This window comes from Mus musculus, chromosome 17 (assembly GCF_000001635.26).
Source record: "Mus musculus strain C57BL/6J chromosome 17, GRCm38.p6 C57BL/6J".
Lineage (NCBI taxonomy): Eukaryota > Metazoa > Chordata > Mammalia > Rodentia > Muridae > Mus > Mus musculus.
In genome coordinates, this window is record NC_000083.6 from 48860588 (window position 1) to 48877544 (window position 16957).

The window sequence follows — 16957 nt, forward strand, 5'->3', positions numbered from 1 at the left end:
CTAAGGGACACACTGTCCCACAGCAGATGTCGAATCAATGTTACCTATTACCCTACAAAACTATTATCTGTTCTGGTTTGCTTTCTGTTCCTGGAACAAAACACTCTGACCAAAATCAAGTTGTGGGAGGAAAGGGCTAATTTGGCTTATACTCTCAGGTCATAATCCATCACTAAAAGCTGTCAGTGTGGGTAGTCATTCAAGACTTTGAAACAGAAACCACAGGATAGCACTGTTTGCTGGCTTACTCAATGGCTCATGCTTAGCTAACTTCATTATACAGCCCTGGAACACCTACTCGGGTGCTGCCCACAGTGGGCTAGACCCTCCTATATCACTTAACAACTAAGACAGCTCCTTACAGATAGGTCTATGTGTCAATATGATCTGGGACATTTTTCAGTTGAAATTTCCTTCTAGGTAATCTTGACCTGTGTCAAGTTGACAGTCAAAGCTGACTAGCACGCTGCTTAGGATTCTTTGGATAGCAAAAGGAAGCACAGAGGGAGCAAGCCACCTAACCAATGGCACACAAGTAGTAGATGGCAGCCCAGGTTTGACCTTGGATCTCTGCCCCCTCACCCCCCCCCCAAGACTTGTGTTCTTCCAGCAGTTGGAGCAGAACTTTCCTTGTTCCTGTCAGGAATAAGCTCAGGAACAAGGATTCTGCTTTTCTACTCCTTGTCCCTCCATGCCAGCCATCAACAACTAGTACTGGAAGATTTACTCGGACCCTCACATGATGCCTATGGTACGTCATAGTCACCTGTGAGCATGCCCTTCCTGCCAGTGAACTTCGTTCTGTGTCTGTGGCAGAAGTCCCACCTGCTAGCCTCCTAGTAAGTTGGACACTTGGGAATATTATATCAACCAAGGTCGCTATGGCCTGAGAGGCAGGACTACCACCCAAGGCCAAGCATAGAAAATTCTTGCTTTCTGAGAGTCTTCCTAATTCAGAGGTGGTCAAGCACTTCAGGTATAGCAGCTGTGTTTCACTTACCACGGTCGTGCTTTCTGTTTTGTCTTTTTTTATTTTTAAAGTTCCTTTTTATTTTCTCCCATTTGTGAATTATTTGGCTTTAGTTAGCCCTGTTCCTCAAACTTGCTGAAGAGGAACTTTGCCATTTCAAAGGAATAGAACAAATTTCTTCCTTTGGATTTTCTTTTGGCTTTGTCTTCCCTTCTGGTTATTATCGTCTTTTCTCAGAAACACTTGGAGTGCACACTTTGTTTCCTGTTGCAAACTCTTAGGCTTATGTGTGTGTGTGTTTGTGTATGTGTGTGTCTGTCTGTCTGTGTGTCTGTCTGTCTCTGTCTGTTTCTGTCTCTGTCTGTTTCTGTCTCTGTCTGTCTCTGTCTCTCTGTATCTCTGTGTCTGTCTGTCTGTCTGTCTCTGTCTGTATCTCTCTGTGTCTGTCTGTCTGTCTGTCTGTCTCTCTCTGTGTGTGTGTGTGTGTGTGTGTGTTCCAGTGGCCTATCATTACATTTGTGTAAACACAGACAGTGAGGGCAAGGTGCTCAGTCTCCTCTCAGGACCTCCCTGACTGAGGAAATATGCCTGCGTGCAGAACATGTTGTGTGCTGTGTGCTTGTATATCCATCCATGTGTGGTGTTGTGTGACTTTATTCCTGGGAAGATGTAAACAGCTATTTCCTCACACCACCTACAGCAGGATACTGTAGAAAACTACTAAAGTCCAACTTGGTGCATCAATCAGTTTTATTCCGGTTACTTGCAGGAACGTAGGCAAGGGTGGAGGGGCAAAGGTGACTCAAAGACAGTTACATCACCAAAGCCCACTTCATGAGGGACAGCTCATGAAATCTGGAAACCTTGAATACAATTCACACCTTGCAGGCAGCTCATCAGGTTGGAGGCTGATTATCCTTTACAGGCAGCTACAGCAGTTTGAGCCACTTCCAGGCAATTCAGCTGGTCTCTTCTTTGTCCAGAAAGTTTGGCTGATGTAAGCCTCTTCAAAGAAGCCGAACTTGTCCCAGACTGTCTCTCAGCAGTTGTTACTGTTTATATATGCTTCAAAAAGAAGCATCTTTGAGAATCTTCTCACTTTCAGGGACTTCCTGAAACCTTTGAGTTTTTTCTTTTCTGGAGCTTAAAGATCTTCTCAAAAGGTTGAAATTTTTCACCTCCCCTTAGAACAGTGGTTCTCAACCTGTGGTTGGTAAGCCTTTGAGGACGAAATGGCCTTTTCACAGGGGGTCACATATCAGATATTCTGCATATGAGATATTTACAATATGATTCCTAACAGTAGCAAAATTACAGTTATGAGGCAGCAATGAAATAATTATATGGTTGGGGGTCACCACATCACAAGGGACTGTATTAGGAAGGTTGAAAACCACTGCTTTAGACCATGCTCTGTTTTAACAAGCTTCCTGTCAAGATGGAGAGTTTTATCTTGGGGGAAGTTGCTATACAAAGGTAGTATAGTCTCCATCGCTGAACAGGTGCTGAATGCACTGGAGTCCAGGTGCTGTTCTAGGTCCTGGAATACATGGGTCATAAGGACAGACAAAGATACTGCTCCAAAGGATTCATGCACTCAGAGCTCCCCAATGCATGTTGTTTCCTATGTCCACAATCCATTAGGAGGGCAGGAGAGCAACAGCCAGGGACCTGGCTCCATTGAGTGTGGCCTAAGCTCATACTCAATGAGTGTGAGCAGAAGACACAGAGGACACCACCACCCTTGGACAAAGGGTTCCTGCTATGCAGAAACGAGGGTTTCTTCACTAGGAGATTTCTATAGAACCTTCACTGTACTCTTTCCTCCCCTTGCAGAGGTGTGGGGAGCACTACTCAGCCATTCCCCTCATGGGCATAATCCTACTGCCTCCCATGGTGCTCAGGAGGATATGAGTGTGAGTAGTCATCATCATGTTTTGTTGCAATTGAGATGATGGGGGAAAACAAATCAACAAGATATCCATCTATCTATCCAAAGTGATTGACAGAACTACATCAATCAGCGTGAACATAGCTCAAACTGGTGGTGCCGACACAGAGAGAACCTAGCTACAGGGCAGGGGGATGGCTCTGTCAACCTGAGTGCTGCCCCTGGTTCCCATCTAAAGGGCCAGATGTGGTAGCTTGCACCTTCCATCCCAGTCCCAGAGCAAGGTGGAAGCTGGAGGCAGGAGAATTGACCCAAAGCTTGTGGGCCAGCTATCCTGGAGTATTCCACACAGCAGCATATAGCAAGACAGAGTCCAACAGCAAGGAAGACGAGAACCGGCCCCTGGAAAGTTGTTCTGACTGCTGTGTGCTTTTTATGACATACACATGCACACACAGAGCAAATAACATTTAAAAACAAAAAGCAAGTTGTATATTACGTAATACATAAGCTATTTCCATAAAGCCACAAAACATGAACTGGCTTTATGTGCCATTTATGGCTGGATGTTGAGAAAGGTCTATAGAAATGGACATTACAAACACCAGATTTTGAAGTCTGACAAATCTGGGTGGTATTTATAAGGGCTTCTGTTGGTGCTATATTGCTTCATTCCGTAATCTGTCTGGTGGGTATCTGGTGTCCACTACAACATTAGGAATGTGTCCCCACCTGAAGATTTCATTTTAAAAGATGTGACCTTGGAAGAAAAACCAGGAGGTGGTTTGATCCAGATTTGGCCTCAGGAGGGGCCTTCATTTTCATTTGATTTTCTTCAAGTATCTGGGAAGTTTTATTCTCCTAGATAAGCGTCTTCCACTTAGAGAAAATGACTAGCATTTCTTTGAAAGGATGCCAGTGATTGTCTGTGAGGTGCCATTTAAAAAATGGTGTGTGTGTGTGTGTGTGTGTAAGCATCTGAGAGTAAGTATCTGAGAGTATTGTGGATGTCAGAGGACAGCTTGCAGGAATCAGCTCTCTCCTCTCACCGTGGGGGATCCAAGTATTGAACTCAGATAGTCAGGCTTGGTGGCAAGCCCCTTTACCTGCTGAGCCATCTTGCCAGCCCTGTTTACTTGTGCTTTGACTGATTTGCTTTGTGTAGCTAACCTGGTGCTGTGGTCTGGATCACCCTTCTTACTCTTGAGCAGTGTGAGAACACCTGTGTGTGGCAGTGGGTGACACAGGCAGGGCCGTTCCCTGTAGCTCGCCAACCAATGAATCAAATCAGGACTGGAATTCTTTCTAACTGAGACCACACTGAAGCCATCACTGAGAGACTTCCTCTATGGCAAGAGTGAGGAAACCACATCTCTCATGTAGGTAACACTGCTCAGATCTGCTCTCTGTCGTGTCCTTTCTCCATTGGCACTACCATCCAGTGCTTGCTCTACCAGTAGCTGCTTCTGCCAGACACCCTGGTAGTCTCAGACTAGATACAGAGCTGTGCACTAGCATCTTCCAAAACACCTGCTGTTCTCATGGCTGCCTTGAAGGAGAATGGTACCTAGTGGCACTTGGTGGAGCCTCGGGGTGAACTCAAGGTGAAGAGTTATATGTAACTTGTCAGGTGAAGGTGCCCGGTCAGAATGAGTGTGAGAAGGGAGTGGGGTAAGGTTGTACTCTGGTGTGGAGCCAATGGCTCATCTGATCTTTCACGTGCCACAGCCAACACAACGAGTGATCCATCTTGGGCAGCACCCGACCCCTCCGATGTGTGTTATCAGCAAGAATCGAATCTGGCAAAATGGTAGGAAAAGTGCTTCGTGGGGCTTTTTAGGAAAACTCAATTAAAGCGGGGAACTGGGCTTGAAAATAAGCTATTATGTTCATGCCTCTGCTCAGAACATCCCCCCTCCCTTCACGTCCACTGGACAAGTTAGGGGGTTGGCCCAAGCCTAGCACAGGCTCATGAGAGAAACCTGGGCTACTGTCTCTTCCACACTCTCATCACCAATGTGCCCACTCCTTGACATCTCTTCACATTGCTGTAAGAAACTGCCTCACATAATAATTTGGAGAGATGAATTGTTAATTTGGGCTCTGGTTTCTCTAACGTCAGTCCACCATGGTGGGGCCGGCATGATGGTATAGAGTAGTTTATATCATGGCAGGTAGGAAATGGTACTGGCTGGTTTTGAGCCTCATAAGGAAATGTCCCCCATGAGATCCAACTGTAAGGCATTTTTTCAATTAATGATCAATAAGGAAGGGCCTGGTCTACTGTGGGTGGGGCCAACCCTGGCTTGGTGGTCCTGGCTTCTATAAGAAATCAGGCTGAGCAGGCCATGAGGAGCAAGCCAGTAAGCAGCATCCCTCCATGCCTTCTGAGTCAGCTCCTGCCTCCAGGTCCTGCAACTACTTGTGTTCCTGCCCCGACTTCCTTCAATAATGAACAGCAATGTGGAAGTGTAAGCCAAATCCTTTTCTCTCCAACTTGCCTTTTGGTCATGGTGTTCTGTCGCAACAATAGAAACCCTAACTAAGACAGGAACAGAGAAAGCACACATGGGAAAGGGTACAGGACAAGGTATAGCCTTAAGGAACATGCTCCTGGGAACTCACTTCCCCTAACAAGGCCGTACTTTCTAACTTCCTGTCTTTTTACACCTCCCGATTAATTGCAATAGCATCAAGGAATCCATGCACTGGTTAAAGTCAGGATCCTTCCTCAGCAATAGTCTCTGGAAATATCTTGACAGACAGATCCAGGGGTGTGTCCTCATCCAGGCACGTCTCCATCCAGTCCCGTTGGCTTGTATCACAAAGGGCTATGAGATCTGCCTTCTGGGATGGAGAGTTCAAGCTCTATTTTCATTGGGTGCATTTCTCAAGACCAAAGAGCTAGTTAGTAGCAGTGCTGAAATAAAAATCCCAGTGTCTCTGGCCTATGCACATGACTGGCCTTCTGCCCAGTGCTGGCCAATCAGAGCAAGGCAGAGAAAGCCCAACATCCTCAGCAGAGTAGGCTCGATTCCTATGACCCGAGGGCTTTCTTCCTAGTGTATTGCTTTTCATCCTTGAGGGATGCAGCCACGCCTCTCTCCCGACCTCTCGGTGGGCTCTCCAAAGGAACTTGGCTGATTCTCTCTGCTTGTTCATTCCAGCCCAGATGGAGATGCCCTTTTGCCCTTGTGCCAAGCTCCTTCATTCTTACAAGTCTGGGGAATTCTTATTTCAGTCTCTGGTCTGCTGGCAGGCAGGAGTTGGGACATGTGAAAATACACAAAGTCACACACCTAAGTGGATCAGGAGTCAGACCCTGTGCGAGTCAGTCGTGAGACCCCTAGATAACACTGCCTGTCTAGTTCTACTATCAGGCTTTGGTGGAGACTCCTCAAGAGTCTTGGCTCATATTTCGAGAATTTCCTCTGGCCACTGAGGTTTATTTAAGTCATCTCACTAGATGTCTAGAGGAGGTGAGCCTGACAAAGCTCAGCAAAGCCATCAAAGCCACAAACTTTCACTGTCTGTCCTCTCTGCCCGGAGGCTCTCATTAGGATGGCAGCCCAAATTCCAGGCAGCAAGCTGGGTGGGCATCCCTCCTCAGGTGAAAAAGATTTCCCAGCAGTCCACTCACAGGTTTCCTCATCATCTTATTGGCTAGAAATTTTGCACACTCTGACCTAGAATCGTCGCTGACTAGAAGAGAGAGAATTATCATAAGATGACTTTAATCTCATGTAACTTGGCCATCTCACCCAGGTGAGAGCTCCGTGGGTCACTACAGATGGCAAGTCACCCCTCAGGACGTAGCCATACACTTCTAAAGTAACCTGGAAGAGAGCTGTTTGTGAGATGGCGGCTGGGAGCTAAGAGTAGATCTGGGAGGGGCCGGAAAGGTAAGAGATCGCCAAAAAGCTCTGAGCTTGCTACAGCCAGTTCTGGCACAGATGATGCTCTCAAGTCTTCATCCTCTTCAGAGTCTCCCCAGGATAGAAGACATGGAAGCTTCGGCAGGTACCCAGGCCCGGATCCAGGCCAGGCATGGTGCCAACTTGAAGACTGTAGAGCCATGTGCACTGGATTTGAAAGGGCTGTGTAATCCTGAACAGGTTGTCCAACTTTTCTGTGCTTCAGTTGCCTTGTCTGGAAGTTGTGGGCAAAAGCATCTACCTGATGAGTATTGGTGAAAATTAGGTGAATTAATACATACAATTAGTAATAATATATTACTGTACTTAATTATCCAATTATCAATACATACTGTGATTAACTATATAACCATTACATAATTACTAATATATGTGTATATAATATATATATATAATGTACACACACACACATATGTATATATATATATATATGTATATGTACATATATATGTATATGTATGTGTGTATATATATACTTGAGAGCCATTCCAGAAAAGAAACTAAAGACAAGATCCAATAGGGATGAATAATAGAAAATCAACATCTCTTGAAGCAGGCAGCACATTTTCAAGGCTGGGAACATCTCAGTCCCAACTCCTCTTCTATTGTCTCCAAGGCCACCTTGGAAGTCACGGTTAAGTGGATCCTGGCTCCCTCTGTAGAATGGACCTTGCACTCAAACACAGAAGTGGTGACTGTATGTTTCAGGACTTTGTTAGCCAGGGTGAGCTACGTCTTGCTGCAGAAACAAATGGTGCCATGTCTTTAGTTTCACAAAGAGGTAGCTTGGTTCTTGCTTATGTTACATGTTCAGTGCAAGAAGGAGAGTCTGTATTACATCACATAAGGACCAAACTGAGAAGAGGTATCTCACAGACAGAAGGTTCTAAAGTTCCTAAGATAAGGAGCGTTGGCGTTAAATACAAAAATACTTCTACATTTCAGTAGCCATTGCATGCCAAATGCTAGTAGGTCCATGTCTAACTTTAATGTAGGAGCAAATCCTACAAAACACAAATCCTACAGTGCTTCAGGAAAGAGAAAACATCAAAATCCTCGCGACCATTGCTCATGGTAGCACCTAGAAGGCCCTAAGGAAGGAACACGTGATAGAATGGGAGTGTATGTGTCCTTCTGAAGATGATACTTTCTCAGATGCCCACTCTGGAAACATACTGGTCTTCTGCAGACCTAGCACAGCATCCTACCTTGAAATTACTGCCTCTCATTAAAAAACGGGTGGCAGACAGCGGCTCTGTGTGCAGAATCTGTTGGAGTAGTTTCCCACAGTGGGAGTTTTCTCACAGTGTGAAGAGACAAACTTTGCATAACCATGTTTGCATGAAGTGCTCCTGGATGCCTTTTTGAGTCAAGCCTGATCGCTCCTCCTCCACCAACACCAATTTGCCTCCATCAGCCTTCCTCCTTTATTTAGATGCTGCCGCTCACTTGGAGATACCTAAAAATCAGCTCCCATTTGGACAATCATCTTCGCAACAGCTAAGTCAGATTGTGTGTTGGGTAGGGATCTTTAGAGGAGCAGAAGAAATAGAAGTGTGTGTGTGTCTGTGTGTGTGTGTGTGTGCATGTGTGTGTGTGTGTGTGCATGCGTGCGTGCGTGCGTGCATGCGTGTGTGTGTGTGTGTGTATGTATGTACGTGTTTATGTGATTTCACTGGCTTACACAGCAAGGCCAAGTAGTCAGACAATGGTCCTCTGCATGCTGGAAGGGCTGTGAATCCAGCATTGAAGCCCCGAAGGTCTATGGAGAGTCATAGGTACTCAGTCCCTGCCAGAAGGCTGAAGAATGTGGGTTCTGATGTCAGTGAACTCTGATGGCAGCTATGAAAAGCACTCATTCAGGAAGAAGGGAAGAAAGTCAGTTGATTGGCGACACTGCCCCTTAGCAGGTGCCACCCACTTGGAGGATGGGTCTTCCACTCTCCACACTTGGTCATGTTCTGTTGAAACACTTTCATAGATAAGCCCAGAGGTGAGTCCCTCAGGCTGATTCTAGGCCCCATCAAGCCGGCAGATGAAACAAGTCATTACAAATAGGAGCTAAAGCATGAAGAAATAAGGTGCCTGGCTCAAGAGCTGGCTTTGGGATCAAAGTCTCCGGAGTCCAGTATAAGCTATCAAAATAAAAGTGACTATTTGCCATATGCAGGATGCTGGCCTGCTGTCTTATTAGCCCGACAAACATAGGAAGTGGGTTTCTATTAATAACAGAACAAATAATAGGACCCTGAGCCTATTACACAAGGGAGGAAACTGAGGCACAGGACATTTCAGGTGTTGAAGGTAGGGCCAGGGTTCATACTTGGGCACGTGGAAGCATATCATTCTTTGGTGTGCACCACATCACACGCCTAGTCTGCCATGCTCATCGTTCTAAGCCACAGAAGCCTGCTTCTTTGTAATGGTGGGAGCCAGCCTGTGCCTGTGCCTAAGGTTATCTCCCTACCTTCCACCTCTTCACTACCTCTCTCTTGACTTCCAGTCTACTTCCATTCCATTTTGGCCTTTGGTGCATTCAGTGGTGTGGTATCTCTCTCTCTCTCTCTCTCTCTCTCTCTCTCTCTCTCTCTCTCTCTCACACACACACACACACACACAGAGAGAGAGAGAGAGAGATAGAAAGAGAGAGAGAGAGAGAGAGAGAGAGAGAGAGAGAGAGAGAGTGAGAGAGAGAGACAGAAATGTCATTAAGGATCACAGATGTGGGTACCATAGATGTGACTCCATCTCACAGCTGAGTATACCCTCTCTGGTATTACTTGGATCTCACAGTAGAATACCTCACATAGCCCCTCCCTGCCCCTTCCTTGCCCATTACCATCAAGCTTCAAGTCACCTTTGGATTAGTCCCCACAGCCCCGCCCTTACCTCATCCATGGAGACTTGTGCTGGGATTCATTTCTTCCCTATGGCAAGATCAATCCCCTCAGATGACCTAGGTCTGAGAATGAGGTGGGTGGAGCCCATGCCCTGTCTGTCTGGTGTGGTGGAAAGGACCCCTGCCTCTCTGCTTGAATTTATCCCACAGAATACCTCTGTTCTGAGGGGCTGGTGGAGAGATGGGGTGAGCACAGATCACATCCTTGCGTTCTGCTTTTGCCTAGATCTTGGCCTGGCTCCTTGACACCCCTCCCAGCAGGCCCAGTGTATCTTTCCTTGATCTCTGAGCACACAACTCTGGGAGAAAGATCCACACAGCATGGGAAACCTGAGCCAGTCTGCACCTTCAAGGTCAGCCTGAAAGGCAAGCTGAGTAGGAGGATGAAGGAGTTCGCTCCTGTGCCCCATCCTCTCCACCCCTCTCGGCAGCCCAGTTTGGGGCCAGAGCTTCTCCTGCCTGACGTACAGCTTGTTGAGAAGAATGTGTTGCTTGAAGGACACTTTATAACTCCATAAATAATCACGCTGGCGAGAGAGGAAGGATGAGAGGCACTCCTGAAAGGGGGGGGGGGGGGTGGAGGGGCCGGGCCCATTGTCCTGGCATGGTTTCCTCCCTCAGAGGAGCTGCTTTTAGCTCGGCCTTGGCGCGGTCAGCACCTCTCCCCCCCCCCCCCACATCCCCTGGTGATTTTCCCCCCACAGTACTGCTGTTACTGTAGAATAAGGGAAGTGGTCCAGGCAGAGTGTGGAGCCTGCTGCAGACGCAGAGATGGATGCTGGGGGATCGATCCCTCTGAAGACGAATCACAGGGAGATGCACAAAGAAAACCCCTTTAGTCTGAACAGGCAGATAATCTTCCTGACAGGGCCTCTCTTCCATAGTGATTGGTGGGAGAGGATACGAGGGGCGGGGATGAGAGTCCAAAAAAGAATGATAGAGACAAGGAGAGGTGGGCATGGGACAGGCAGGGACAAAGACTGACTGAAGAGAGATATGCAAGTGGAGACCCAGAGGAGAAGGGGAATAGAAGTGGACCTCCCAGGAGATCTGGAAGGCTGGCATGCTTTGCTTTCAACTCCGGAGAAGCGCTGGGCAGGGTGAGCTTCATAGTCTGTTGGCATCCAACATTAACCAGGGAGAAGATTCAGTTGCTCAAGTTCTTGCCAACCTGAGTTTGGATTCCAGAATCCACACACACAGCCCAGTCATAGGAGATCATGCCTGTAATTCTAACACTATGGAGGCAGAGAAAACAGATCTTTGGGCTTTGCTGCACATGCAGAGAGCTGACATGGTGAGCTGTGGGTGCAGTGTCTCCTCCTGCCTCAGAAAAATAAGATGAAGGTAACAGGAAAAAATGCCCAACATTGACCTCTGACTTCCACATGGAACAGGTGTCTGTGTATGTTCAGACTCATACGTGCACACATATCAATGTGTATATATGCATGCAGTCCACACACATGCATACAAGAATAAATTAATAACAAAAATTAAAATCAACGAGGTATGGTGCTTTATACCATGAATTCCAGTGCTTGGGAGGCACAGGGATTTCTGTGAGTTCAAGGCCAGACTGGTCTGTATACTGAGCTTCAGACCAGCCAAGGCTACATAGTGAGAGCCTGTCTCAAAAATTAAAAAAACAAAATGAAATAAAACCATTAATTAGGTATTCAGGTCATGTTAGGCTTTGTTAAAAAATCTGTCTAAACAAGTGGCCAGCTCTCATTTATCAATGGATTGCTCTGCATGGAGTTTTTTTATGAGAAGGAGACGCTTACTCTCCCTTCCCCTCTCTGTCTCTGTCTCTCTTTCTCCCTCTCTCTCCCCCTCTCTCTCTGTCCTCTGTCTCTGCCTGTCTCTGTCTCTGTCTCTCTGTCTCTGTCTCTGTCTCTGTCTCTCTCTCTCTCTCTCTCTCTCACACACACACACACACACACACACACACACAGAGAGAGAGAGAGAGAGAGAGAGAGAGAGAGAGAGAGAGATGCTCACATGGGGTGTTGATTTGATTTGCCTTGCGTCCCATAGCCAGTCCCATCAGGAGCTCTAGAATCATTCATCCGATTGGAATTATCACTGCTTGCCTATATCCACTCAGGTAATTAAGAGGTAATAATGAGGGAATTCACAGCCTGCCCTGCACACCGAGACACACCACATGTTCAGACAGTTTCCAATTATCGCCCAAGAGTGGAGCATCCAGAAAAGATGGATGCAGTCCTTCCGAGTTGGTGGGTACCGTGGTTTGAATGAGAAATGCTCCCCACAGGTCCATGTGTTTGAACATTTGGTGACAGCTAGTGGTGCTGATGGAGATGACTATGAGATCTTTAGGATATGGAGCCTTGCCGCAGGAAGTATGTCACTGGGGGGGGTGGGCCTTGAGAGTTTATATCTTCACCCACTTCCGGTTCCTTTTCTGCTTCTGATCACCAGTGTGATGTGAGGAGTCAGCCACATTCCTCCAGGCCACGTTTTCCCTGCCATAATAGACTGTATCCCTGCTGTAGCTAAAAGCTAAAACAAAACCTTCCTCCCTTAAGTTGCCTCTGTCAGGTCACTCTCCCACAACAACAGGAAAGTAATTAAGACAGTCGGACCTCAAAGATCTTCCTCTTCAGTCTCACCACTGGACATGCTGGAGAAACACTGGAACAAGGGTCGTGGGAACCTGGTTACATAAAGATGTTCTGCTTCTGTAGGTGACCAGACAATGGCACCCATGCTCCCAGGCGCTGTGGCCAGTCTGCACTGCACTGACTCATAAGGCCTTTTCTCTCTCCGTGCAAAGGACGGTTTATCCTTTATCTCTGCAGAGGTCCTTTATATGAGGATTGGGAACTCAGAGGCAGAAGGAAAGCATCCATCTTCCATGTTTCCACACAGTATCTTTCTCGGAGGGCCCGGAGACAGAGAGAGTGATATGCATAGGGTCAACTGTGAGGCAGGAGCTCCAGAGGCCTGGGGAGGGAATGAGCTTTCCCAGGTCACACAGAGATGTTCTGCCTCTGAAGCAGGAGTGATCCGGCTAGAGCAGCTTGGTCAATGTCTGGAGACACGTTCTGTCGTCATACTGGACAGTCTTACTAGAATTCAAGGTACTATTATACACCCTGCAGTGCACAGGGTGACCATGAAGCCAGGAGGCATGCAGCTACAAAGGGCATTGAGGCTGAGGTTGAGCATCACTGTTGTAGGTAGAAAGTCTGCTTGGTTTCCTTCTGCCTACACCCTCACATTCAAGAGTGTGGGCTCATTGTCCCTCCATAACACACGGGCCTTACTTGCAGTAGATTGGGGAGGCATCTTGGGGAGAGACAGATCTGGGTGAGACGGATCTGGGAGCTGATTGTAGATGATGCTCTTCATCTGGCTGCCTCCCTGCTCTCTGTCTGCCTGAACACAAGTGTCACATACCTTCCCGTCCTAAGAGAAAAGGATTGTCTCCCAAGGTCAGTCTAGGAGCTGACTTGGCACCTGAGCCAGTTTCCCGAGCTCATTGTGGGAGTCGTGCCCATGACCTTGGGTGTAAAGACTTCCCATTGGAGAGACATCCCTGACTCTTTTTTCCTTTCCATCCTGTCCTGGCAGTCTTTCCTCTTATCCTTTCCCTTATCTGATTTCTATTGCAATTGTATTCTGTTTATGCTCTCCCAAGCATCCTTCTGTTTCTTTTTCCTTTTTGTTTTAGAGAGGGATGTCTCACTGTAGTCCTGGGCTTGCCTAGAACTGTCAACCCTCCTGTTTGAGTGCTGGGATTGCAGGAGGCTTAGCCCGCCATTTAGCCTCTTTCACTTTTTGAGTGACTCCTCCTCAAAGCTGAATATTATGTAGAAGTAAGGAAAAGATTCCTCCCCCCCTGGAAACCTAGACTCCCATACAGGTAATTTTCCTCAACACACGTTGGCACATTATGTCAGCATTGCTCTGAGTGTCCTGGAGTCCACGCCCTGCAGACGCTAGTCCCAGGGAAGCCTTATAATGCTGGCTTCTCTTGATCTCTCCATTTGTTGACAAAGCAATAGACTCATGGGAGCTGCCTAAGAGCCCTGCAAGAGCAGTGGCTATAAACATGAAATACACGGATCAATGTTTATACTGTTAAACAGTGTGTGTTACTCGGGAATTGAGAGTGTGAACATTCGTCATAGGGAGTGATAAGAGGCTGGCCGGAGGGGGCCATTTCCCCCTCCATCATTGTGAATCACAAAACTGATTTCTCTTGAAGGTGGGCTTGAGTAGGGGAGCTGAAAGAGGCAGGCTGCACACAGGGGAGCTGGAAGAGTTGGGGTCCACACAGGGGACGTGAAAGAGTCGAGGTGCACATGGTTACAGGCCCAGAGACTCATTCTTGCTCATTTGTATTCTGGTAGGGCTGGTGTGATTCTACACAGGTAGCGCGCTGAAGTCAAGCTACCATTATTGTGTTAGGATTCCAAGGGCTTGGTTTCAAATCTTGACCCAGTTCATCACTGGCTTTGTAAATTTGAGTCGGTCACAGGACCCCCCTGCCCCATGTATAAAGAATCATGCATAAAGATCATTTAGTCTATAAAGTGCTTGCTTGCAAGACTGAGAACCTGATTTTGATCAACAGAACCCATATAGAAAAGCGAAGACCCATACACAGTTGTAATTCCAGGGGAGTGAAGACAAGCAGCCACCTGGAACCCACTGGCTGGGTGGGACAGGGATAAGAGCCTTTGACTGCAAGGAATCAGTAACACAAGCGTGTTGGCCATTGCAGAGAGGTAGAAGCCGAGGAGATGGCTCAGTCAGTCAAGTGCCTGTTGTGTAGACCCTCAAAGACCTGGATTCGATCCCTTTGCACTTACCCAGGCACCGTGGCATAAATTTATAGTTCAGTTGCTGAGGAAGTGGAAACAGGAGCTGAGGAAGTGGAGACAGGACCAGTGGAGTCTGGGGCTCCCTGATCAGCCAGTCTAACTAAATTGTCAGCCCTAGGTCTAAGTGAGAGACCACGTCTCACAGAACAAGATAGGTAGTGTGTGAGAAATAACACTGGAGGTACGTATACACACACACACACACACACACACACACACACACACACACAGTGTGAGGTAGCTTAAGCACTGAAGACTGAGAACGCTAATCAGTGAGCCAGGCCAGAGCTGTGGTGATCCTGAGGGCCAGGAGGAAGATAAAGAATGAGAGGGAGACCTGAGAGGGAGAGGAAAAAGTGATAGGAGGGCAGGCATGAGAGGATCCAATACAGAAAGACACAGCAGAAGGAAAACAGAGATACACCTTCTTTGATTTCCTCTGCTAATCTCTTTCCTGCCTCCACCTCTGCTCCTTGGTCTCTGTCCCCCAGGGCTGTTCCTTAGAAGTACACCTACTGTACCCCTGATTTCCAAGGAGACCTGGGAAAAGGGGAAACTCCAAAGTGACCAAATCCTAGATCAAGGCTCTGCCTTGCCTCTTCTTGACCATTCCTGCTACCCTGTGGGTCTCTAAACACATCCCGGGACAAAGGGGTCACCATGACATGTTCATCTGGTCAATCCCCAAGGGGTAGAGGAGGAAACTGAGGCCCAGAGAGGGGACATGGCTTATTCAAGAGCATGTATTTGCTGAAAGCTGGAGGAGGTACCAGCAGAGTGGTTTTCTGGTCCATTTGGGACTCTTCCCAACCACACACAAAGCAAGGTACAGCCTCAAGGATATAGCCCAAGAAACTACTATCCCCTCTGCACAGAGTCCTGGGTGCTCTATCTAGAGGGTGTGCCTTAAACACTGCTGAGAGTTTTTTTAAAGCACGTCTCAGCTCAGCATTTTCTGCCGCACCACATAGCTAATAATCACTGCAGTCTCTATCACTCATCTCACAGAATACTGCCTGGGAATGGCGCTGATTTAATTCTATGCCGAGAAAGACTCAGAAAAGACCCATCACACAGCAAGAGATATTGACTGAGTGTCTGTAATTGGAGAAGAAAGGGGAGCCTTAGCTGGGGGGCATGCTTGAGAGAGGGGGTGTGTGTAGTGGATATATCTGGATGTTAAAATGAAAAGTATGCATCCCACAAGTCACCTGGGTATGTACGTGCAAGCCCAAGAGAGCTTCTACCACTGATGTTCACAGCCAGCCGGGGGCTGCTAAAGTGATTCCCACAATAAACGATGCCAGTAGGAAATCAGCAATCATGATGTCTGTATCCACTGAGCTGTTTGACAGATGGCTCCCACACTCCTTATCTCCATGTAGCCTAACAATCTAGATACATCAGCACCCACATTACAAAAGGAGATCCTGGGACCCAGGGGCCTCAGAGCATGGGCTGAAGGTCAAAGTCATGGACGGGTTGGATACCAAGTTGTGACTGAGAGTTTTGAGGATTGAGGCACTAGACTTGGATTTGGGGGAATCAGATTTGATTCCTGGATTCAGCACCTACTTAGCACAGAGCTTTTGTTCAACACATACACACACAGACACACACACACACACACACACACACACACACACACACACACTTTTATTCATGTTGGTGTAAATGTGTGTATGTGTGTGGTGGTGGTGTGTGTGGGTGTTCAACTGTACTGTGTGAAGTGTGTTTGTGTGTAGAGGCCTGATGTGGACACAGCGTTTCTTCCTCAATTTTCTCCACCTTACTTTTTGAGACAGGCTCTCCCACTGAACAGAGCTCAACAATTTAGCCAGATCAGCTGGTCAGTGAGTCGCCTGTCTCCATAACTGCACATTTAGCACCGAGGTTACAAGAGCATGCACTGTGTGTTCACATGGGTGCTGGGGATTTGAACACAAGTCCTCAAGCTTGCATGGCAAGAATGTTCTCCACCCCTCCAGCAGCCTAGTTCTGAGAATTGGACAGTTGATAATCTCAATGTGTGGTTTCTTCATCTTAAGTCAAGTGGTTGTTGCCAGGACGATGCTAAATGAAGAGGAGAAAGGGATGAAGGGATCCAGATGGGAGTGTCTTGTGCCCCACACAGACATCATCAGTGATGATGCTTCTAATGGCTGGCTCAGCTTCCATGCCCAGAGCTCCAGCCCCATCGATCCCTCAGCCTCTCTCCTTGCCCTTCTTAGCTGTTATCTCACTACATCAGCTGCTCTGCAACCGTTTGATCTTGACTACGTTTTAGTATCATCAAGGACTCAAGGAGCCTTTGCTTGCAATGAGGTGCATCCATTCGTATCTGCTGGGAAATTGTCGCCTTTTTTTTTTTCTAAAACGAGTGGCAGGCCCACTGTGCTTGAA